Below are 23,760 nucleotides of genomic sequence, written 5' to 3'. Positions count from 1 at the left end.
AAGGAACCGTGTTATGTTATTTTTGCTGTGAATATATCTATCTTCTTTAGCTGAAAAAATCCCCTAGCGCCGCACTCATTGTTAGGATGAGCCGGGGTGTGTTGCTTGGCGTGTTGCTGGGGCATGTTCAGAAGTCGATGTGCCTGAGCCCGCAAGGAAACTGACAGTGCACAGCGTCACCGCCAATCACAAGCACTGTGACATTTCCCCTATCTCTGCATCTGCAGTCCGCAGATGCAGAGATCAGGAATAGTCACAGTGCCTGTGATTGGCTCTGCATGCTTTCAGCTTCATAGCGGCTCTGGCACATCGACTTCTGAACACGCCCCAGCAACACCCCCTGGTTCATCCTAACAATGAGAGCAGTGCTTGGGGATTTGTTCAGCTAAAGATAGATAGATATATTCACAGCAAAAAAATTAACATGCTCGAGCTTGGGGGCCACAGATGGATCTATATGTACATTCCAAGTGGGGGCCGCAAATGGCCCGCAGGCCAGACTTTGGACATGCCTGATCTAGAGGCTAGACATGTGCGATAAGTTTCATACGAATCGGAAATTCGTACGAATCCGAAATACTGAATTCTGTACGAAATTTCGGATCCAAATTCATAACGAAAATTTGTAATTGGTATGAAAAAGTTAAAGTTAAAACCCCAGCAAGTCAGCACAGGGATGGCGGGAGCCCCTCATAATGGGCACAACAGGTGTATAGACCTGGGAACTCAGCACAGGGATGGTGGGAATCCCTCATAATGGGCACAGCAGGTGTACAGACCTGGGAGTTCAGCACCGGGATGGTGGGAACCCCTCATAATGGGCACAACAGGTGTACAGACCCGGGAGTTCAGCACCGGGATGGTGGGAACCCCTCATAATGGGCACAGCAGGTGTACAGACCCGGGAGTTCAGCACCGGGATGGTGGGAACCCCTCATAATGGGCACAGCAGGTGTACAGACCTGGGAATTCAGCACAGGGATGGTGGGAACCCCTCATAATGGGCACAGCAGGTGTACAGACCCGGGAACTCAGCACAGGGATGGTGGGAACCCCTCATAATGGGCACAGCAGGTGTACAGACCTGGGAACTCAGCACAGGGATGGTGGGAACCCCTCATAATGGGCACAGCAGGTGTACAGACCTGGCAACTCAGCACAGGGATGGTGGGAACCCTATGGGAATTTCTATGCTTACGCATTTTATACAAAATACGAAATTTCGTTAAGGAATTTCGGATTCCAAATTCCGTTACAACGGAAACGTGACTGGTGTTTTGTTCACCAGAGGAAGACAGCACAGCACAGGGATGAAGGGAACCCCTCATAATGGGCACAGCGGGTGTACACTCAGTCCCGGGAACTTAGCACAGGGATGGTGGGAACCCCTCATAATGGACAGCAGGTATACAGACCTGGGAACTCAGCATAAGGATGGTGAGAACCCTATGGGAATTTCTATGCTTACGCATTTTATATGAAATACGAAATTTCATTAACGAATTTCGGATCCAAGTTCCGGAAACATGACTAGTGTTTTGTTCACCAATCAGAGGAAGTCAGCACAGTACAAGGATGGTGAGAACCCCTCAATGGGCACAACGGGTGTACAGACCTGGGAACTCAGCACAGGGATAGTGGGAACCCCTCAATGTGCACAGCGGGTGTACAGACCTGGGAACTCAGCACAGGGATAGTGGGAGCCCCTCATAATGGGCACAGCAGGTGTATAGACCCGGGAACTCAGCACAGGGATGGCGGTAACCCCTCATAATGGGCACAGCAGGTGTGCAAACCTGGGAACTCAGCACAGGGATGGCGGGAACCCCTCATAATGGGCACAGCAGGTGTACAAACCTGGGAACTCAGCACAGGGATGGTGGGAACCCCTCACAATGGGCACAGCGGATGTACAGACCCGGGAACTCAGCACGGGGATGGTGGGAGCCCCTCATAATGGGCACAGCGGGTGTACAGACACGGGAACTCAGCACAGGGATGGTGGGAACCCCTCATAATGATAAATTCATCATAACAAACATTCGTAATTGTTACGAAAAGTTAACAAACCTAAAAGTTAAAAACCCAGGAAGTGAGCACAGCACAGGGTCGGTGGGAGCCCCTCATAATGATAAATTCATCATAACAAACTTTTGTTATTTATTGAAAAGTTTCCGAATCTAATGAAAAATTCATATTTTGTACAAATCCGAATTTAATTTCGGACGCGAATTACAATTTTTTTTAATACGAAACGGAAGGAAACTAAACAAATTTTTTGACTGCGCCCATGTCTACTAGAGGCAACGGTGCAGTGTTTTCTGAAATACCTCAATCATCAGGAATACTGCAATACGGCATTATGACCACTAGATGGAGCCAATGATCATAGGAAATTGCTGCATGACATAACATACAGCCAATATTTGTCATGGCTGGGTGAATGCTTGATACATTCGATGAACAGTTTTTAAAGAAACAGACCACCAAGTGTTTGTGAAGCGTTCTATCACAAAATGTATTCACAAAACAAAAGGTGATGACTCCATTTTTATTTTTCTATTTTCTTCTATCAATGGCCAAAAAGGTACAACACTTCATCCATGTCTTTGGTGATCTCTGATCTCCTTATGAACTGTTTCTTACATGATGAAGATCAGCCATGGAGTATATCTGAGGTGTATATCAGGGTGTGCTTCTTCCCCACATGAGAGCTGTGGTGTCCAGCAACATTCATATAGAAGACATTTCCCACACTCAAGGCACTAATACACCTGGAGGGTTGTGTGGGATCCCCGATGTACATGAAGACAGGACTTCAGTGAGGAGCAATTCCCTCACTCACGACAGGAAATTAGCTCGCCCCCTTGTGTGATCTCTGATGACGATTAAGACTGGACTTCAATAAAAAACCTTTTCCGCACACAGGACAGGAATACGGCTTTATCTCCGTGTGAAATCTCTGATGTTTGTAAAGATTGGACTTCTTTGAATAACATTTCCCGCACTCAGGACAGGAATACGGCTTCTCGCCTGTGTGAGATTTCTGATGTGTGTTAAGACTGGACTTCTGTGAAAAACATTTCCCGCACTCAGGACAGGCGTATGGCTTCTCCCCTGTGTGAGATCTCTGGTGTGTGACCAGCTTAGATCTTTGTACAAAACATTTCCCACACTCAGAACAGAAATAGGACTTCTCACCTGTGTGCAATTTCTGATGTCTGTAAAAATGTGACCTATCTGAAAAACATTTTCCGCACTCAGGACAGGAATATGGCTTTTCCCCCGTGTGAGACCTTTGATGTAGGAGAAGTTCTGATTTTAGAACAAAACATTTCTTGCACTCAGAACAGGAATGGGGCTTCTCCCCTGTGTGAAATCTTTCATGTGTTACAAGATCTGCTTTTTGGAAAAAACATTTCCCGCACTCAGAACAGGAATACGGCTTATCCCCCGTGTGCAATCTCTGATGTCTGTAAAGATTGGACTTGTCTGAAAAACATTTATCACACTCAGGACAGGAAAATGGCTTCTCCCCTGTGTGAGATCTCTGATGTCTGACAAGTTCTGATTTTTTTAAACAGCATTTACCACACTCAGGACAGGAATACAGATTTACCGTTGTGTGAGATCTCTGATGTGACAAAAGTTTAGATTTATGGAAAAAATATTTCCCGCACTCAGGACAAGAATGTGGCTTCTTACCCGAATGAGACCTCTGATGTCTGTAAAGATTGGACTTCTGTGAAAAACTTTTCCCACACTCTGGACAAGAATGCAGCTTCTGCCCTGTGTGAGATCTCTGATGTGACACAAGTTGGGATTTATGGAAAAAACATTTTCCGCACTCAGGACAGGAATATGGCTTTTCACCCAAGTGAGACCTCTGATGTCTGTATAGATTGGACTTCTGTGAAAAACACTTCCCGCACTCTGTACAGGAAACCCTCTTATCTGCTGGAAGGACGGCCCCGTCCCTCACAGTCTGAGGTTCCTCAGGATAAGAGGAATACGATGGTCCATCTACACTGTGTGGTGCCGGATGGACATTTGAGGTAGTCGGGTTTTCTCCTGGACTATACTGTGTGATGTCCTCATCTTCTACTTTACAGTCTGGAGACAAAGTGAGACAATCCTCTGAGGTTTTCCTCATCTCCCGTCCATCTACTAAAATAGAAATACAAAGATTATTACTAGACATGAGCTGATTGGTTCCCCTAAACCAGGACTCCGCCCACATCAGGCAGCTTTGTCTCTGAGGATCTTACAATTCCCCCCTCAAGGTAACTAGTAAATGGGTCCTCTGATCTCCTACCAGATCATTTCTTTATTCATGGACCTTAGTCAGAGAGTGAGGAAACAACGAGAACTGTCTGCAGAAGTCGGGCTTATGTAATGTATTGTACAGGATTTAGGACTATATACTATCAGAAATATGTACAGTAATGTACAACAGCATATATAGTGCAGGGGTCAGGACTATGTAATGTGCAACACAATTGCTATAGTGTAAGAGTCAGGATTCATAATATTGGTATTCAGTAATCAGTGGAAGATGAAATGTTTACATGAGACAAGTTGCAGAGATCCCACACCGCTGCCTCCCATCTCCTGAGACTGCACTCAGTGACTTGGGTCTGAGACTATACAGACATATCCCTCCACCTGGCACAGCCAGCAAATAACAGAGCAAGTAACCCTGGGAGAATTGTTCTGTCAGAGACCTTACTAGACCCAGGCATGGGGAAGAAGACCCAAGACACATGCCCCAAGTGGCAAGGTTGAGTAATGCCTATGTTGAAAATCAACATTCTGCGACTCAGCTACGTACGACATAGTATGGGAGACATTTAAACGTCACGCCCGCTCCCTGCTCTCCACGCGTTTTAAGCGGTCATCAAAACTTGTTGTCCAGCGAGCTGCGGAACACCTACAGGTGCTGGAGGAGGTCATTTTACCGAGACCCCTCCCCCAGCACCGCCAACAATCTCAAGGTTCACTCGCGGCAAGTCTCCCAGTTGCATATTGAGAGAGCCAAGCAGCGCATCTTTTTCTGTAGGCAAAAGGATATTTGAATACGGAGAAAGATCAGGAAAATTGCTTGCATATCTTGCCCATCTAGACTCACGTCCCCCGGTGGTGGCGTCATTGACAAACGCTCAGGGGAACGATATTACGGATCCACAGCAAGTAGCAGAGGAATTTGCGGGATTCTGTCGTACACTCTACACCTCCCGGGTAACCCACACTCCCCAAGATACCAGAGATTACTTAGCGAGAATTCAATTTCCTAAACTGACAGACGCCCAACGTGAACTCTTAGCCCTTGTGCACACGGTCGGAGATTCCGACTACCAAATCCATCGGAGTAATTCCGACGGATTAATTCCAGAAGAGCTCCGGAAGTGATGTTGCATACACACGGTCGGACTAAGTTGTCGCAAAATCCGATTGTACTTAACGTGATGACGTAGTTTCGTTACGACGGGACAACGTTCAGGCTAGTAGGCAATAGCTTTGGTCTAGGAATTTGATCTGAGCATGCGTGGCACTTCGTCCGTCGGAGTAGGCTACACATGATCGGAGTATGTCCGATTGGAGCATTTTGTCGGAAAATTTTACCGGCAAGGTGGAAAACTTGGTCCGTCGGATATTCCGACGGAAACAGTCCGATGCAGACCACACACAGTCGGAATATCCGACAAAACGGTCCGATAGGAAACATTCCGTCGGAATCTCCGACTGTGTGTACAAGGGCTTAGAGGCTCCCATTACTAAGGAGGATATCTTCGAGGCCATCTCCAGCCTGGCTGCTTCTAAAGCACCAGGGTCAGATGGCTTACCACTTGAATTTTACGCCACCTACTCTGAAATTCTAATCCCTAAACTCTATGACCTGTATAAATCCATATTTGACTCGGGAATCCTGCCCCCCTCTATGCTAGAAGCTCAAATCATAGTAATCCCCAAGCCCAGAAAGGACCCCAAATATCCGGAATCGTATAGACCTATTTCCTTACTACAGGTCGACATTAAAATACTGGCTAAGATTCTCGCTTCCCGCCTCAACCAGGTTATTTTATCACTGATCCATCCTGACCACACTGGCTTTATGCCGGGAAAAAAACACTGCTATGAACATTCGCCACCTACTCACGAACATTCAAGGATCCCATGATGAAGTCGGCTCGCGGGTCATGGTGGCCTTAGATGCCGCCAAGGCCTTTGACTCCATGGAGTGGAACTACCTGTGGGAGTGCCTCATGGGATTTGGACTTGGGCCCAAATGTATTTGCTGGGTTCAGCTCCTGTATCAATCCCCAAAAGGCTAAGGTGTTTGTAAACGGCTGGCTCTCTGACCAATTCCCACTGGAGAGAGGGACCCGACAAGGCTGCCCCCTTTCCCCCATGCTGTACGCACTGGCTGTGGAGCCACTGGCTATTACGGTTCGTGCAGACACCAATATCCGTGGCCTTAGGATAGGGAATATGGGCGAAAAGATTGGGATGTACGCCGACGATACACTCCTATACTTAGCTGACTCGGGTGCCTCCCTGGTTGTAGCCCTCCATTCCATAGAACGCATTGGTAGCCACTCGGGTCTGAGTATTAATTGGTCTAAGTCCCAGATCCTCCCGCTTGATCATTCCCCCCTGTACCCATGTCCCCCCTCTGATTCTCCCTAGGGTCTCTTCGATCAAGTACCTTGGAGTGCAAGTTACTAGATAGCTGACGGACTATGCACCCCTGAATATCCAACCCCTGTACACCTTGATTAAGACCAAGATGCAAACTTGGGCCAGACTACCCCTGGGTGTTATGGGACGCATTAGTCTGGTCAAGATGATACTCCTCCCAAAGATACTCTACTTGGTGTGGCATGCCCCCCCTGTATATACCACAATTTTTTTTTAAAACAATTGAACCAATTCTTCTTAATTCGTTTATATGGGGTCATAGAAGACACAAGTTATCTTGGAAGGCTCTGAAGAACCCAGTGACTTTGGGAGGGGCTGCTCTTCCAGACTTTCAGGATTATTATCTTGCTTCCCAATTGTCCCACTTCTATCACTTTTGTTATGGATTGTTTAATACTTTGATTAAATGACTATTTTCTATTATGTCAAGATATATGCTGAATCTCCTTACTCAAAATGCCTCACCTAGAGACCCCCTCCCATCGGAGTGAGTCCAGGAGTCCACAAGCCATCAGCAGAAAACCTGGATGAAACTGGCCAGGACCCCTTAGATAAGGGTCCTCCAATCTCTGCTTGACAGCACAGAATACACCTGAGAAGATGCTTTGCAAACAATGAGTCATCTTCTACTATAAAGGGGCTATATGCCCAGAGCAATAAAGGAAGCTTTTTCACTGAACAGTGTGTGTCAGCGTACTCCTTCTAAACATGCATGCATGGACATTTGAATTAGACCAGGTGCAGATAACTCGGCCAGAGATTTGTCTGGGATCCAAAACAGCTGGCAGCTCAACGTGAGGCTCTCGGGTTGCGAACCGGAGGAACAGCCGACCAAGAGGCCACTGAGGAGGAATCACCACAGGAGGGACAGAGACTGATCAACTCTGAAAATACAGTAAGATATCACATTCATATCTTGCTAGTATATCCCATTCCCGTGTGGGTCCGTCTCTGTATCCGCGTCGGCTGCCGAAGGTCGCCAAAAGACAGGTAATACTTGCCCGAGGTCCATTATATGAACCTGTATTCCGATTATCTGCAGCCTGTAAGAACATTGTGTTGTTGTATTGTACGAGTCTGTGTTGTTGTGTTGTATGAGTCTGTGTTGTTGTGTTGTATGGGTCTGTGATAAATGATGTATGATGTTATAAGAGATTGCCACACAGCTGGGTCCCAGCTGACCTGGACAAACTCCTTCGGTACCGGTGTTAGTGCGGTGTAGCATTTCACCCAGAAGGGGGGCGTCAGGGACATGGACAAACTCCTTCGGTACCGGTGTTAGTGCGGTGTAGCATTTCACCCAGAAGGGGGGCGTCAGGGACATGGACAAACTCCTTCGGTACCGGTGTTAGTGCGGTGTAGCATTTCACCCAGAAGGGGGGCGTCAGGGACATGGACAAACTCCTTCGGTACCGGTGTTAGTGCGGTGTAGCATTTCACCCAGAAGGGGGGCGTCAGGGACAGGGACAAACTCCTTTGGTACCGGTGTTAGTGCGGTGTAGCACTTCACCCAGAAGGGGGGTGTCAGGGACGTGGATAAACTCCTTTGGTAAAGGTGATGGTGTGGTAAAGCACGTCACCCAGAAGGGGGCGTCAGGGACGCAGGTAGCGTGGCTGTGTGGTTGTTAGAATTCAAGCATACACATCTATTACAAATCATACAAATGTCATGTTATAATTGTGTTTGTGGATTGATGTTCAGCATTTTTGAAGGTGGTTGGAAGGTCAATTGGGTCTATAGAAAGTGAATGTAGAAAGAGTGGACAGGAACCGATAAGGTGTCCTGAACAAGTGGGAGATTTAGAAGAAACAGAGGGAAGTGAAAATTTGAGGATCTCATTGTTGAATATTAACTGCTGTACTTATCTGTCTGTTAAATGTCTTGTTGAGGGAAGTGAGTGGTCACGCACTACCCGACCCCTATTCTGTGGCCGTCTCGGACGGGCAGAACCGTGACTGAGTCTACGTTTTGGGAAGACGCACCAGGGGCGACCCAGGTGGCAGTCGAGCATTGTAGACAAAACCTCTCTCTGTGGTACTATCTGTTTTGTCCTCGTTAACTTGAGATTGGGATATAGTCTGAACCGGTACCAGGTGACGAATAAAGGAATTGCCAGACCCTTTCAGAATCCAAGGCAACCTCGTGACCCGTCTAAAATCCTGAGCAGACACATAAATATCTCAGTCATCAAGACAGAAAATAATGGGGCAGAAATTGGTTAAGCCAGAGAAAGGGAAACACGAGAGAGAGGGAGGAATTATGTTAAGAAAGCAAAAAAATTTGTGAAGATTTGTAGCATCACCATTCCTCCAGGGAGTAGATTGCAGCCAGAGGAATGGTGGAAAATACTGAAAGAAAAATGAGAAGTGTTACCTGACAATGGTTTACTGAAAACTGCAGAAGCCTAGTATAATGTGTGCAATATTGGAATTTATTTGAAAGTATGCAACATGATGAAACTCTAGTTATGAGCCTGTCAACATTTTTATAATGCATATCACTGATGGGTCTAGCAAAATAGAATATCAGGCAATGCATATGTTAGAAGTATCGCTGAGATAAAAGAAATATAAGCCTGAAGACTCATTTTTTGAGCATGGCAGAGCATTCTGCAGCTGTGCTCCTTACCCCCATCCTTACGCTTCACTGCAAGGAGTGAGGTGCCCCTCCCTTCAGATCCCTGTGTGAGAGACTGTCTGTAGGGATGTTAATGGTTGAAAGGCTGTGAGATTACTGGTATAATGTGATGTTTGCATGTGTGGGATATACAGGACCGGTTGATTTAGTTATTCTAGCAGGCTAGAATATTAAAGGAATTTTGCAAGTTGAGAAAACAGTAGTTAGACAATGAAACAGTACAAAAGAGAATATATGTTTAGAATGGATGTTATGAAGAAATATGTAAATGTAAATGAAAGAAAAGGCTGAGAATGTTTTGATTACTTTAAATGTAGCAAAGACCACTCACAGGAAACAATAGAAGAGATGGAGAGTTTTCTGCAGGAAAACAAGTCTCCTGATGAAAGTTGCCGAGTAATAGGCAGTGGAAAAAACCCTACTTAGCAGTAATAAGAAATGTAGTCAGTTTATGTGAAATTAAAGCTGGAGACGCTCACTGGCCCATCATGGAGAAAAGTCTCCGTGATGTGAGGATTGTTGATGACAATACCTTTAATTCTGGTGTGGAATTCTGTGAGTAGCTGTGCGAGTGGGCGGAGGGCAGACTGGCTGATCAAGCTACAAGTATCCAAGATGTTACTCAAGACAAAACGGAGTCAGTAGAAAAGTTTTACACCGGACTGTCACAAGTTTTTTTTCAGATTTGGTATTCATCACCCATAATATGGCACACAGCCAGATGCTGTCGTCAGCCTTTGTGGCAGGCCTCAAGGAGTCAATCTGAAAAGGCCTCACCATGGCCCAACCGGAGTACTGTGTGCAGCAGCAGCAACAATATCAAAACTCTGGACATCCCACCTCGGAACACCTGGATCTCCTATGCTAGGAATTGGGCAAGCCTGTGTCACTAACCCATGTCAGGGCAACCTCTTCAAAGAACTCAGAAGGCCCATTAGCGAAGGTTACCCTACCCATTGAGGGACATCCAACCACTTTCCTAATCAACACAGGTGCAGCCAGAAGCGTGATTAGAGAAGAGGATTTACCTGCCCCCTCATACCTTTTTGATATTGACATATCTTGTGTGGACATAGATGGAACTCCCAGAACTAACCCATTGACCCGCCCCCTACAAGTTGGAAAGTACCCAGACCTTCTGGCTCGATTCTTTGTCTCTTCCACCTGTCCACTCAATCTCTTGGGAGCAGATGTACTGTCCAGACTTCAGGCTTCTATTGTCTTCTTTGAAGATGGATCTATTACTGTCTCTTCTCCACTGGACATTAAGGACATTTCTGCTATGGTCCACAGGAGCTGAGGATGTAGGACACTTAAAGGTGCCACCAGTCATGGTGCTGTTGAAACTTGGAGCTCCCCTGCCCTGGAAACCCTCTAAAGTTATCCCAATCTGCAAATCTATTTCACAGCATGTCAAAGCCCTCATGTCAAATGGCGCCCTGATACCCTGTACATCTCCATACAACACACTTCTGTTCCCTGTGAAGACGAGAATCCCTAAGGCCGCGTACACACGGGCGGACTGTTCGCCCAACTTTGTCCGCTGAACAGTGTTTGGGCGGACAGTCCGCTCGTGTGTGGGCTTTCAGCGGACAGTTTCAGCGGACAGTTGGACGGACAAGGTTTTTCGGAATTTCCGAAAAACTGTCCGCTGAAACCTTGTTTCAGCGAACAGTCCGCTCATGTGTAGGCTTGTTCGTCAAACAAAGTTGCGCGCATGCTCAGAAAGGATTTTCACGGCGAAAGCTATAATGCAGTGTATAGGACGTCGTATTTTTCGTCCCGTCGTACGTGCCGTTCACGTCATCGCGCACGGTTTCAGCAAACTGTTCGTTCGTCGTGTGTGGCCATGTCCGTCCATGCTAATTTTGAGCGGACTGTTTGCCGAAACTGTTGGATGGACAAAGTTGGGCGAACAGTCCGCGCGTGTGTACGCGGCCTTAGGGAGAACCAGACAAGTACAGAATGGTCCAGGACCTCCGAGCAGATAATGAAGCTACGGTCCGGAAGCCTCCTTACCGATGCAACCAATTTATGATGCTCTGAAGTCTGAGCCCTTCCAAATGTCCTCAGAGGTAATATCCAACTTCGAGGCCCTCAAACAAGCCATTTCATTATCTTCAGTTTTAGGGCTTCCAGACTACGAAAAAACGTTCAAGCTCTTTGTATCCGAACGTCTGGAACATTGCTGCCATACTCAACCAGATCCAGCCGAAAAATCTGTCCACTGCCAGATATTTGAGACTCCAATGTTCCCTCCTTCTACTGGACAACATTACTCTATTACATTGTCAAACACTGAACCCTTCAACCCTTTTTACACTTCCCGAGGGGGGAATAGAGGAGGAGCCACCCCATGACTGTTTTCAATTAATGCATCTGGAAACCACACATATTCCCAATGTGAGTGAAATACCCCTGCATAAATTCAGGTCTAACACGGTTCTACAAGCTGAAGCCTTACCACCGGGGATGTCTGCACAGGAGACAGAGCTGCAAGCACTCACTATAGCATATAAACTGGCAGAGGGAAAAAGAGCCAACATTCATACAGACTCAAGATATGCTTTTAGTGTTGGCCATGACTTTGGTGTTATCTGGAAGGCCAGAGGATTCCTGACAGCTGCAGGGGCACTTGTGAAACACAGTCCAGCTATCAATGACCTGATGGACGCCTTACTTTTCCCAACCCAAGTGGCTATTTTGAAAGTAAAACCACATGGCAAACTGAACTCGAAGGAAGCCGGAGGCAATCATCTAGCCGATTCAACTGCCAAACAGGCAACCAGCAGTCCACGAGAAGTGGAAATAGAGTGGTAGAAGACCACCCCATGCTTGCCCTACAGACTGTCCCAGTGGACAGAGTTTATCTGAAAGAACTACAAGAAGCAGCAAGTCCGGATGAGAAGGAAAGCTGGAAGCAGAGGGGAACAACTTTCAAGGATGGACTATTCGAGTGCAACAAGAAGCCTTGCTTACCCAGGAATATGTACTCGGGTGTGGTACAATGGGCACATGGAGCTGCCCATCTGTCAAAGACTCTTATGAATGTAGCTTCAGGAATCACTCCACTGACTAGCAATGTCTATAAGTCATGCACCATTTGTGCAAAGTGTAACCCGGGATGCACAGAGAAGATGCCGCAGAAACGCCTGGCAAAGCCCTCGTACCCTTTCCAGCGGATACAAATTGACCACATCCAAATGCCAAAGATTGGATGATTTGAGTACACCTTAGTAGTTTCACACAGCCTACCACCCCCAGAGTACCGGGAAGGTAGAAAGAATGAATGACACATTAAAGACTTGAATGTTAAAAATGGCCCAAGAGACTGGTATGCATTGGCTGGACAGCCTGCCCATTGCCCTGTTCAGCATCAGATACACACCAAGGGGAGAACACTCCCCTACCCCCTTATGAGATTTTGTTTGATTTAGCCCCTAGACTTGGTTGTTATTTTCCACAGTTATAACTGCAGTCTGATGTGTTGACTAATTATGTAACCGCATTATCACGAGAATTAACCCGCATATGTGTCCAGGTGTTTTCTTCCATTCCAGATCCTGAATTAGATACAGGAACACACCAACTACTACCTGGAGATTGGGGGCTGGTAAAGACATTTGTAAGAAAAAGGTCTCTTGAACCCAGATATGATGGTCCCTTCCGGGTGCTGCTGACCACAAGCAAATCTGTAAAGTTGGCTGGGAAAACACTTGAATCCACCCCTTCCACTGTAAGAAAGTCCCAAGTCCGGAGGACAAGACATTGACTGCACCATGATGTCTACATTGTATATCCTTTTTCTGTTAAATCTGGGGAGGGCCCAACAGGTGGCTATCACTAAGAGGAACGCTCCTGAGGGAAGTTTTCACCCACATGTGTATATAGATGCCATAAGGGTCCTGAATGAATTTAAAGCCCGAGACCAAGTAAAGGCAGGTTTTAAGTCTTCGATTCCCATAATCACTGTCAACAAAAATGTAGACTGTATAAATTAAATATATTACAACCAGCAGTGGTTTGTAAATTACACTAGAGATGCCCTACAGGGGATTGCTGACCAATTAGCACCCACATCTTACATGACATTTCAGAATAGGATGGCCTTGGACATTATAGAAGGTACAGGGACATGCTATACATACATACCTGACAACACCGGTCCAAATGGTAAGGTCACCCTGGCCATAAAATGTTGGAAAGCCTATCAGTAGAGCTGAAGAAGAATTTGGGTATAGATCAGCCAAGGGACCAGTGGTTTGGGTGGTTGGCAGAAGACCTTGGCTCGGATAGGTACTGTAATACTAGTTATTCTGGTATTTCTAGCTACTATAGTATGTTATGTTATTACATGTGTAAAGAAATTCCTAGGCAAACAGTTGACCAAGCGATCCCAGTGATGATGCAGCAGGACGCAGAAGATGAGGACTATAAGAAGCCCTATGCCCCATTACAGTCCCTCCCCATATCTACAAATTATAAGATCATTCAGCCATAGGGATAGCATCTGACTTCCACATGTGCAAAGACTGTGGCAAGGGGGGTGATGGGTTAGCCATCACCCGTCTAACGTACAGCAAGAAAAAAGTTCCAAGGCACACGAGGACAGATGAGTTAGACCACCTACTAGGGACAGAATAGGAAATAGACATTTCAAGGGGGGACTGTTATGGATTGTTTAATACTTTGATTAAATGACTATTTTCTATTATGTCAAGATATATGCTGAATCTCCTTACTCAAAATGCCTCACCTAGAGACCCCCTCCCATCGGAGTGAGTCCAGGAGTCGACAAGCCATCAGCAGAAAACCTGGATGAAACTGGCCAGGACCCCTTAGATAAGGGTCCTCCAATCTCTGCTTGACAGCACAGAATACACCTGAGATGATGCTTTGCAAACAATGAGTCATCTTCTACTATAAAGGGGCTATATGCCCAGAGCAATAAAGGAAGCTTTTTCACTGAACAGTGTGTGTCAGCGTACTCCTTCTAAACATGCATGCATGGACATTTGAATTAGACCAGGTGCAGATAACTCGGCCAGAGATTTGTCTGGGATCCAAAACACTTTGACAAGAACGAACTACTGAGGCCGCGTACACACGCGGGGACTGTTCGCCCAACTTTGTCCGTCAAACAGTTTCGGCAAACAGTCCGCTCAAAATTAGCATGGACGGACATGGCCACACACGACGAACGAACAGTTTGCTGAAACCGTGCGCGATGACGTGAACGGCACGTACGACGGGACGAAAAATACGACGTCCTATACACTGCATTATAACTTTCGGCGTGTAAATCCTTTCTGAGCATGCGCGGAACTTAGTTTGACGAACAAGCCTACACACGAGGGGACTGTTCGCTGAAACAAAGTTTCAGCGGACAGTTTTTCGGAATTTCCGAAAAACCTTGTTCAGCGGACTGTTCGCTGAAACTGTCCGCTGAAAGCCCACACACGGGCGGACTGTCCGCCGAAACACTGTTCAGCGGACAAAGTTGGGCGAACAGTCCCCGCGTGTGTACACGGCCTAAAATACCAGATGTTAATCTGTAAGCACCCCCAAGACCCAGCCCATACCCCTGTTGTGAATTCATTAAGAAAAAAATAATAATAATACATTAATATTTATTGTCAGAGAGCCTGGTAACATTTAAATCAGCAAACCAAAGGACCACTTTCCCCTCCCATCAGAGTTAGGTGACCAATTTATATGACCCCTTGAAAAGCTGGGCTGCGACAAACAAAAGTCTCAAGCTGACTCAGACTGGAGCCACGATAACTTTTTAGTCAAGGAAAGTTTAAATAAATAAACCTATTGTATCAGAGAGTGAACAGATATACTAAAGTCAACCTCAATATGGACTCAGATGCCAATGAGACAATGACTGAGATACGAAGTGAGATCTATCCAACAGGGCAAATAAGACACCTCCATTAGAAAAGTAAACAATGGGAATGTATCCTAAATGTTAAAAGTTCGTTTTGAGACACTGTAAGGAAACATTGAAAATTGTGTATATTTTTACATCATGAATATACGTATATTAGAAGCAGGGATATGATATCTTACTACAGTACAAATGTCTGAAAACATGGTGTGAGAGGAAGATACAAATCAGACAGATTTCAAAAATACTTCAAGTGATTAAATCTGTATGTGATATTTGTGGGTCAACAAGGAGATATTGTGATTTGGTACCTAGTGATCTGGGGAAATTTGTCATGGAGAGATTGTATATGAAAATGTGATCATAAGTAGAAGTGTTTTAGAAACAAATTAGTATTATGAAAAAACATATAATCATTATTAGAATTGTATAAGAATTTAACCTAGGTTTAGAACAAATATTGATTGGATACCCGAATTCTACGTGTATCCATATAGATAATAATTGTATGTGATTTGTTTGAGATATATCTAACCTGTGTCCTTTCTAAACGGACTAAAGATTAACAGATATACATTGATATACATATATATCAACAATTTATGCAAGTGATTATTGAACTTTATGTTAAGGAGTATTTTATATTATGCCATAATTCGTGAACACTCAAAATATATTCGTTAGAACATATATAAATAACGAGCGCACATTACAGAAATAGAAAAATATTAACTTAAAGAAATAAAACACCAAACATAGGTGAGACACCTGGTGGTGGAAGGTGCTATTACCTTAAAATCACGAGACTCCCGGGAAAGCTAACCATTAAGTCTGTCGGCCAATGAGGAGGGAACACATACCCTCTGGGCAGAACTTAGTATAATTTTATGATCCTTTTGTTTAAAAGGATATTTAAGAGACTAGAAAGATGGAGGAGGAGGAAGCTCGAAGGAGGAAGCTCGGAGGAGAGCTGGGGGGAGAGAGTCAGGGGGAAGCTTAGGGACCCCCCCTGAGAAGGGACACTGGAAGACATGCATGAATACACATTTTACATTCATGAAGATCCCTGCTCCTTGGAATGTTGAAGCCACGGCAGCCAACTTAAAATTCCTGGTAACTAATATTCCACACTAATAGCCATATTGGAAATGGGTAAATATATGTTTATCATCTATTTTATGTTCTCTTAAATATTGATGTTTTTGAATATTCTATTATTGAAATACTTCTCCCGAATCAATAACCGCCTTTTAGATTTTTCTCTAAATTAAATTTTTCATACATTTCTTTTTGCATAGATGCCAATTTTATTGACAAACAAATGTCTAATTTATTTCACATTGTTAACCACTTACTTACCTGCAGTATAGTAACGGTTGGATGTGTGAAATACAGACATTCTGTTTAATTGTCAATTATCAAAAGGTTATTGATTCTACCGAGAAATGATAATGGTGATAATTGTGTCCAAGGTACTACTACGCCCAGTTTGAGGGTGTTCCCAGAAATTGTCAAAATGATCAAGTAATGTAATCTGTATTTTAATATTTCATGTAAATATTTGTTTTCTGTCAACCAATAAATGTAGCTATTTTGTATGATCACTCGTCTCCGTGAATAAGTTTCACATATATAGACTGTGTCATATAGACTGATTCGGTATCTTAAAAATATCTTCGTTAAAAATTACTTAGGAAATATTGTGCGGGAAAATTCCTTAAAAAGCACAACACCCCACTTCAGTCAGTTCTTAGGGCCCCACTGACAAGGCGCCCCTCCCAACACAAAGTAGAAATGCTGAAACACCATCGGAGCATATGGCGGACGGCCCTACTAAAACTCAGGACCCCGAAGATTCACTCTCATACCCCTCTGTGGTTTAACACACATCTGCCTGAATTATTGTCCATCCCAGACCCCGCAGTTTGGATACGCCATGGGATCTTGTACATACACCAAATTATGACCAACACAGGGATTAAAACATTCCAAATGCTAAAGGACGAATTCTCACTTCCCAACTATGTCCTTTTTAGGTACCTACAGCTCCGACATGCTGTACAAACTCAATTTGCTGGATCCAACCCATCCCTGACAGTCCCCTCTATAGTAGACATAATTACAGGTGTTGAGCCTGCCAAATTAATTTCCACCCTCTACTCCGCCATCCGTCTCCCTGACGCTGCGACGTTAGCTTATGCTGCTAAGACTAAATGGGAGGTGGACGTTGGAATAATTGAGGATGAGGAGTGGGACGTAAAAAAAAGTTTCCCCCAGGCTGTCGGACCACCTCACGCAGTTATATATTCTACACAGGACATATCTGACTCCTTAGAGGATAGCGTGCTTTAAACCCAGGATGTCGCCTGTGCGGCCATACCTCAGGCTCTTTTTATCATCTTATATGGTCCTGCCCAACTATCCAAACATACTGGATACAGGTCATACTCTTCCTGCATGATCAGCTGGGCTCTCCTGCTACCCTAGACCCGAAAATGTTCCTGCGCGGCCTATTACCAGATTTAGACACTGACAAACCCCTTCGCACCTTTTTACAAGAGACGCTATTCTTGGCGAGAAAAGCGATTGCTCGTAAGTGGATGCAGGCCCTCCCCCCTACAGTCCATTGCTGGAAGAAAGAAATTAAACGACACTCTCCCATATAAAAAGCTGATTTATGTGCATAGAGGATGTCCAATTAAGTATGAGCAGGTCTGGAACCGATGGTTGGAGGATGGTGAAACATGTACTTGAAATGCCGACATGTTCATCCCTAATCCCCCCCTTCCCCCTTTTTTTTCTTCCCTCCTCTATTCTCTTGTCTGTTTCCCCCTCCCCCTTACATTTCATTATACATTGACTTTGCTTCCGTTGGGTATTTCACCCTATATTACGCAGATAACATAATGTGTTTATGTATGTACTACTGTTCTGGCCATGTTGGCCTATGTCATTTGTTGTACCATGCATATACTTAATTTTCCCTTCTTTTTTTCTTTCAATAAAGTTGGTTTTTCATTTTTAAAAATCAACATTCTGCAGTCAGCTGAACCCCAGAATCTCCAAAAATCCAGTCCAGATACATAAATTGTGTCTGCAGCACAGAGAAGGAAGATTATCCGAGAGAAATACAGGAATACAGGATGGGGAACACAGCTCAGGAAAGTGACCAGGGGATTACAGGCTGATATCACCCAGTCCTTGACCTACTCTGGACCAATCAGTGAGCAGTATGGGTGGAGGAATGTATTCAGTGTTAATGACCCACCTGTGCTGATCTCTGTAGGAGTGTCCGCCTCTATTATTAGCCTGATTATTCCATCCTCCTCCATAGACTGCTGATCATCACTCACATACGTGTCCTCGTCTTCTGATTTAACTTCAAATTCTATATCAACTGGATCTCTGCTCTAAATGCAGAAAATTTGAGAAAATAGCATCTGTAAAAAATAAGCTTTAGTATTGTGACATCACATCTACATGCTCCATCCCACAAACCTTGTAACAGTGAGGGATGGTGTGACCTTCCTGTGTGGAATCCCGGGAATACAGAGGACGGGGACATCTCTCTGGTGGGTTCCTGTTACTGGATGACTCCACCATGGTGTCCTGAGACAGATCTTTGTGTACTTTTAGAAGCTCTAACTCTTCCATCACCCCATCCTGATCATCTTCCTCTTTTATCTCTTCTTTAACCTCAACTTTACGATCTCCACTCTGAATAAATAATAAAAATGACATCAATGATAACATGCAGATAATGTACAGATCCTAATGATACTATCAGTGATTGTTCCTCACCTACCTGATGATGGTGAGGGATGGTGTGACCTTCCTGTGTGGAATCCCGGGAATACAGAGGACGGGGACATCTCTCTGGTGGGTTCCCATTACTGGATCCATCTGTAGGAAACACACACACTGACTGAATACATTGTTTCTATGTGTTTATCAGATGATGGGGGATCTAGGTGGAGCCTCCGTACTGCTCTCTCCTTTACAATAAAGTCTCCTCTTACCCGGTGATGTGAGGGGCGGCTGATTGTCCATCATGACGTCCTTGTAGAGATCCTTGTGTCCTTCTAAATACTCCCACTCCTCCATGGAGAAATAGACAGTGACATCCTGACACCTTATAGGAACCTGACACACACAATGATACAGTCACCATCCAGACACATCCCTTGTCTGTTACTGGATAATGTCCCAGAATTCCTGGCACCGCTCACCTCTCCTGTCAGCAGCTCCATCATCTTCTTGGTGACTTCTAGAATCTTCTCCATGTTGCGTCTCTCGGGTTTTGGGGAGTCACATGGAGGCACTGTGATGGTCATATGATCACCTGACTTCACAAGAGGAAAACTCTGTATTGAGGAACCAATAGGAATATTATGTTAGAATCCCAGAATCCTCCTTATTAGGGATGAGCTCAGGCGTGTTCGCCCTGATGTGCGACTGCAGAGATCGGGCAATGTTTCACTGCCTGTGATTAGCGCAGCACTGCGCCGACTTCCTGGCGGGCTCTGCACATGTTCCATGCGAACACGCCTGAGCTCATCCCTACTCCTCACCTCTCCAGTCAGGTCTGTGCTTTATTAATAGAGATAAGAGTGATGTCATGTGACCTCCCAGAATCCTCCTCACCTCTCCGGTCAGGTCTGTGCTTTATTAATAGAGATAAGAGTGATGTCATGTGACCTCCCAGAATCCTCCTCACCTCTCCGGTCAGCAGGTAGATAATCTCCAGGGTGAGGTTTAGTATCTTCTCAGTCATGTGACTCCGGTCCTCCTCCATCCTCATTGGTGCCGTCATTTGATCTATACAGGTCTCCTTGTAGACGGATAACTTTGGGAAATGAAAGTAAGAATTATTTGGATGGTGTTGGTCACACAATAATAGGATGTGGATGTGAGGGGGGTAATAGGAGGGTTGTTGTACATTTTAGAACTACTGCCCCCATGGGAACACATTTAGTCTGAATTATTTTTGCTACATTTTCATGAACCCTCTTTTCCTGCCGGATCAGAAATCCCCCTTTCTCTGTTGGGTTTGTTTAGTTTCTGAACTGGTTTTGATTTGTTTTATTATTATTATCAGTTGACGCAGTGCTGTGAGGTCAATGTCGGGCCATTGTGATGTCCAGGAAGGGGAACTGATTTTTGGACAGATTTTCTAGATAATCAGGATAATTGCCAGCATTCCAATCTGGAAAGGAGTGATGTCTCTTCACTCTCTGCAGTAAGATAAGGGATTGGATTGGATAGTAGGAGGACACTGATGGTGGAGTAGAGAGCTGTGAGCTGAGAGAGCCGAGGGAGGAGTCTGTTCTCCAATGGTGGCCCAGTGTGAGTAGGAGGAGGGGGTTTGTTCTCTTGGTTGCCGAGTATATTTTATGCCGTGTACACACTACTGGACTTTGACAGCAAAGGTCCGACGGAACGAATCTGCTGGACAATTCGATCGTGTGTGGGCTTCATCGGACCTTTCCTGTCTAAAAATCAGACGGACTTTAGATTTAAAACATGTTTCAAATCTTTTAGACCAGTGATGGCGAACCTTGGCACTCCTGATGTTTTGAAACTACATTTCCCATGATGCTCCACTACACGGCAGAGCGCATGAGCATCATGGGAAATGTAGTTCCAAAACATCTGGGGTGCCAAGGTTCGCCATCACTGTTTTAGACGGACTCAAGTCTGGAAGAAAACCCCCGCTAGGGCAGCTATTGGCTACTGGCTATATACTTCCTTATTCTAGTCCAGTCGTACGTTATCACGCTCAAATCCGTTGGACTTTGGTGTGCTTGTGTGTAGCCAGGTCCGTTCGTTCGGAAAGTCCGTAAAAACGACACTGAAAGTCCGCCGGGAAGACCGTTGAAAAGTCTGGTCGCGTGTACGCGGCATTAGTATCCCGGACATTGTATGAAGTATCAGTGGGTTTCCAGTGTTCTGAATTTCAGCATCGGGCACTGCCAGAGCCTGTATCATGGGAAAGTATTAGTCTGGCTCCCCCAGATGCACATCACTGAGCCCCCCGACCACCCATTAAGTGATGCTGCGCAAATAGACCTCCTCCAAGAACTAGTGTCTACCAAGGGGTGAAGGACGGCCCTTCTTCATTCAACTTGGGATCCTGGAAATTTTTATTTGATCAGTGAGATGGTAAAAAGGTGAAGGTTGCCTTCATTTCCTGGAATAAGTTGTGTAAATGAAATGCAGATGGGAGGACCATCATAGACAAAGAGCCCCTCTCTCTACCTTAGAGTCCCCCTGAGTCCTACAACCTCCTTTTCCCTCAGAGCCCTGCTCTCCACTAACCTTATCAAGGGCCCAGAGTCCTTCAGAGACATTACCTACTCAAAACCCTTGAACCCCACTACCCTCTCAGGGGTACCCAGGTCGTTCAGACTCGATACCCTACTCTACTTCCCTCAAAAGCTTCAGTATTTTCCTCCTTCTGACACCAATGATGGAACATATTCTTCGTGGCAGGCTGGGGAATGTTTTTTTACTACTTACCAGCAATGTAAGGGGCTCTATACTCCATACTCCTGACCCCTGCACCCTGTCATTGTGTTAGCTGCATATTGTAATGAATGCCCATTTGCTGAGTGTGTAGTGTAATATGGTATATATAGTATGGTCATTGCTTGTCTATTTATTGTCAGTGTGTTTAGAGCAGGGGTCTCCAACTCAAATTACCTGAGGGCCACAAGACAAGTTTTCATATCCCATGAGAGCCACCTGCAAACTTTCAAACTTCAAAAATAGCACTGGTGTCAGCGGACGCACTATTAACCCCCAGCACTGGTGTCAGCGGACACACTATTAACCCCCAGCACTGGTGTCAGCGGACGCATTATTACCCCGATCACTGGTGTCAGCGGATGCACTATTAACTCCCAGCACTTGCATCAGCAGACGCACTATTAACCCCCAGCACTAGCCTCAGCAGAGGCACTATTAACCCCCAGCACTGGCGTCAGCGGACGCACTATTAACCCCCAGCATTGGTGTCAGCGGACGCATTATTGACCCCCATCACTGGTGTCAGCGGATGAACTAGTAACGCCCAGCACTGGTGTCAGCAGACACATTATTACCCCAATCACTGGTGTCAGCGGACGCATTATTAACCCCCATTACTGGTGTCAACGGACGCACTATCACCTCCAGCACTGGTGTAAGGGGACGCATTATTACCCCCATCACTGGTGTCAGCAGACGCACTATTAACCCCCAGCACTGGTGTCAGCGGACAAACTATTAACCCCCAGCACTGGTGACAGCTGACCCACTATTAACCCCCAGCACTGGCGTAAGCAGACACGCTATTAACCCCCATCACTGGTGTCAGCGGACGCATTATTACCCCTGTCACTGGTGTCAGAGGACGCACTATTAACCCCAGCACTGGTGTCAGCAGACGCACTATTAACCCCCAGCACTGGTGTCAGCGGACAACTATTAACCCCCAGCACTGGTGACAGCGGACCCACTATTAACCCCCAGCACTGGCGTAATCAGACACGCTATTAACCCCCATCACTGGTGTCAGCGGACGCATTATTACCCCTGTCACTGGTGTCAGTGGACAAACTATTAATCCCCAGCACTGGTGTCAGCGGACGCATTATTACCCCCATCACTGGTGTCAGCGGAAGCACTATTAACCCCCAGCACTGGCCTCAGCGGACGCACTATTAACCCCCAGCATTGGTGTCAGCGGACAAACTATTAATCCCCAGCACTGGTGTCAGCGGACGCATTATTACCCCCATCACTGGTGTCAGCGGAAGCACTATTAACCCCCAGCACTGGCCTCAGCGGACGCACTATTAACCCCCAGCATTGGTGTCAGCGGATGCAATATTAACCTCCAGCACTGGTGTCAACAGACGCATTATTACTCCCATCACTGGTGACAGCAGACGCACTCTTAACCCCCAGCACTGGCGTCAGCGGGCGCACTATTAACCCCCAGCACTTGCGTCAGCGGACGCACTATTAACCCCCAGCACTGGTGTCAGCGGACGCATTATTACCCCGATCACTGGTGTCAGCAGAGGCACTATTAACCCCCAGCACTTGCATCAGCAGAGGCACTATTAACCCCCAGCACTGGCGTCAGCGGACGCACTATTAACCCCCAGCACTGGTGTCAGCGGACGCACTATTAACCCCCAGCACTGGTGTCAGCGGACGCATCATTGACCCCCATCACTGGTGTCAGCGGACGCATTATTGACCCCCATCACTGGTGTCAGCGGACACATTATTGACCCCCATCACTGGTGTCAGCGGATGAACTAGTAGCCCCCAGCACTGGTGTCTGCAGACACATTATTGACCCGCATCACTGGTGTCAGCGGACGCATTATTGACCCCCATCACTGGTGTCAGCGGACGCATTATTGACCCCCATCACTGGTGTCAGCGGACGCATTATTGACCCCCATCACTGGTGTCAGCGGACGCATTATTGACCCCCATCACTGGTGTCAGCGGACGCATTATTGACCCCCATCAC

At 45.9% G+C, this 23,760-nt stretch overlaps 1 pseudogene across 1 annotated transcript in view; it reads right to left on the bottom strand.

Annotated features, from left to right (window-relative positions):
* Positions 1-20,758, bottom strand: part of LOC143989512 (uncharacterized) — an 84,100-nt pseudogene extending 63,342 nt beyond the window's left edge. Inside the window, exons 1-7 of the transcript XR_013277040.1 lie at positions 19,948-20,758; positions 19,460-19,594; positions 19,250-19,373; positions 19,036-19,133; positions 18,729-18,947; positions 18,499-18,640; positions 2,849-4,167 (exon numbers count right to left, since the gene is read on the bottom strand). The product of XR_013277040.1 is annotated as an uncharacterized LOC143989512 (transcript). The remainder of the gene's footprint in view (positions 1-2,848; positions 4,168-18,498; positions 18,641-18,728; positions 18,948-19,035; positions 19,134-19,249; positions 19,374-19,459; positions 19,595-19,947) is intronic.
* Between the last annotated feature and the right edge of the window lie 3,002 nt (positions 20,759-23,760).

The sequence above is a fragment of the Lithobates pipiens genome, unplaced genomic scaffold (genome assembly GCF_037356315.1).
Source record: "Lithobates pipiens isolate NorthernLeopardFrog02 unplaced genomic scaffold, aLitPip1_a1.2 Scaffold_18, whole genome shotgun sequence".
Classification (NCBI taxonomy): Eukaryota; Metazoa; Chordata; class Amphibia; order Anura; family Ranidae; genus Lithobates; species Lithobates pipiens.
Note: the sequence above shows the minus strand (reverse complement) of the source record. Positions and strands in the feature narration are given on the sequence as shown.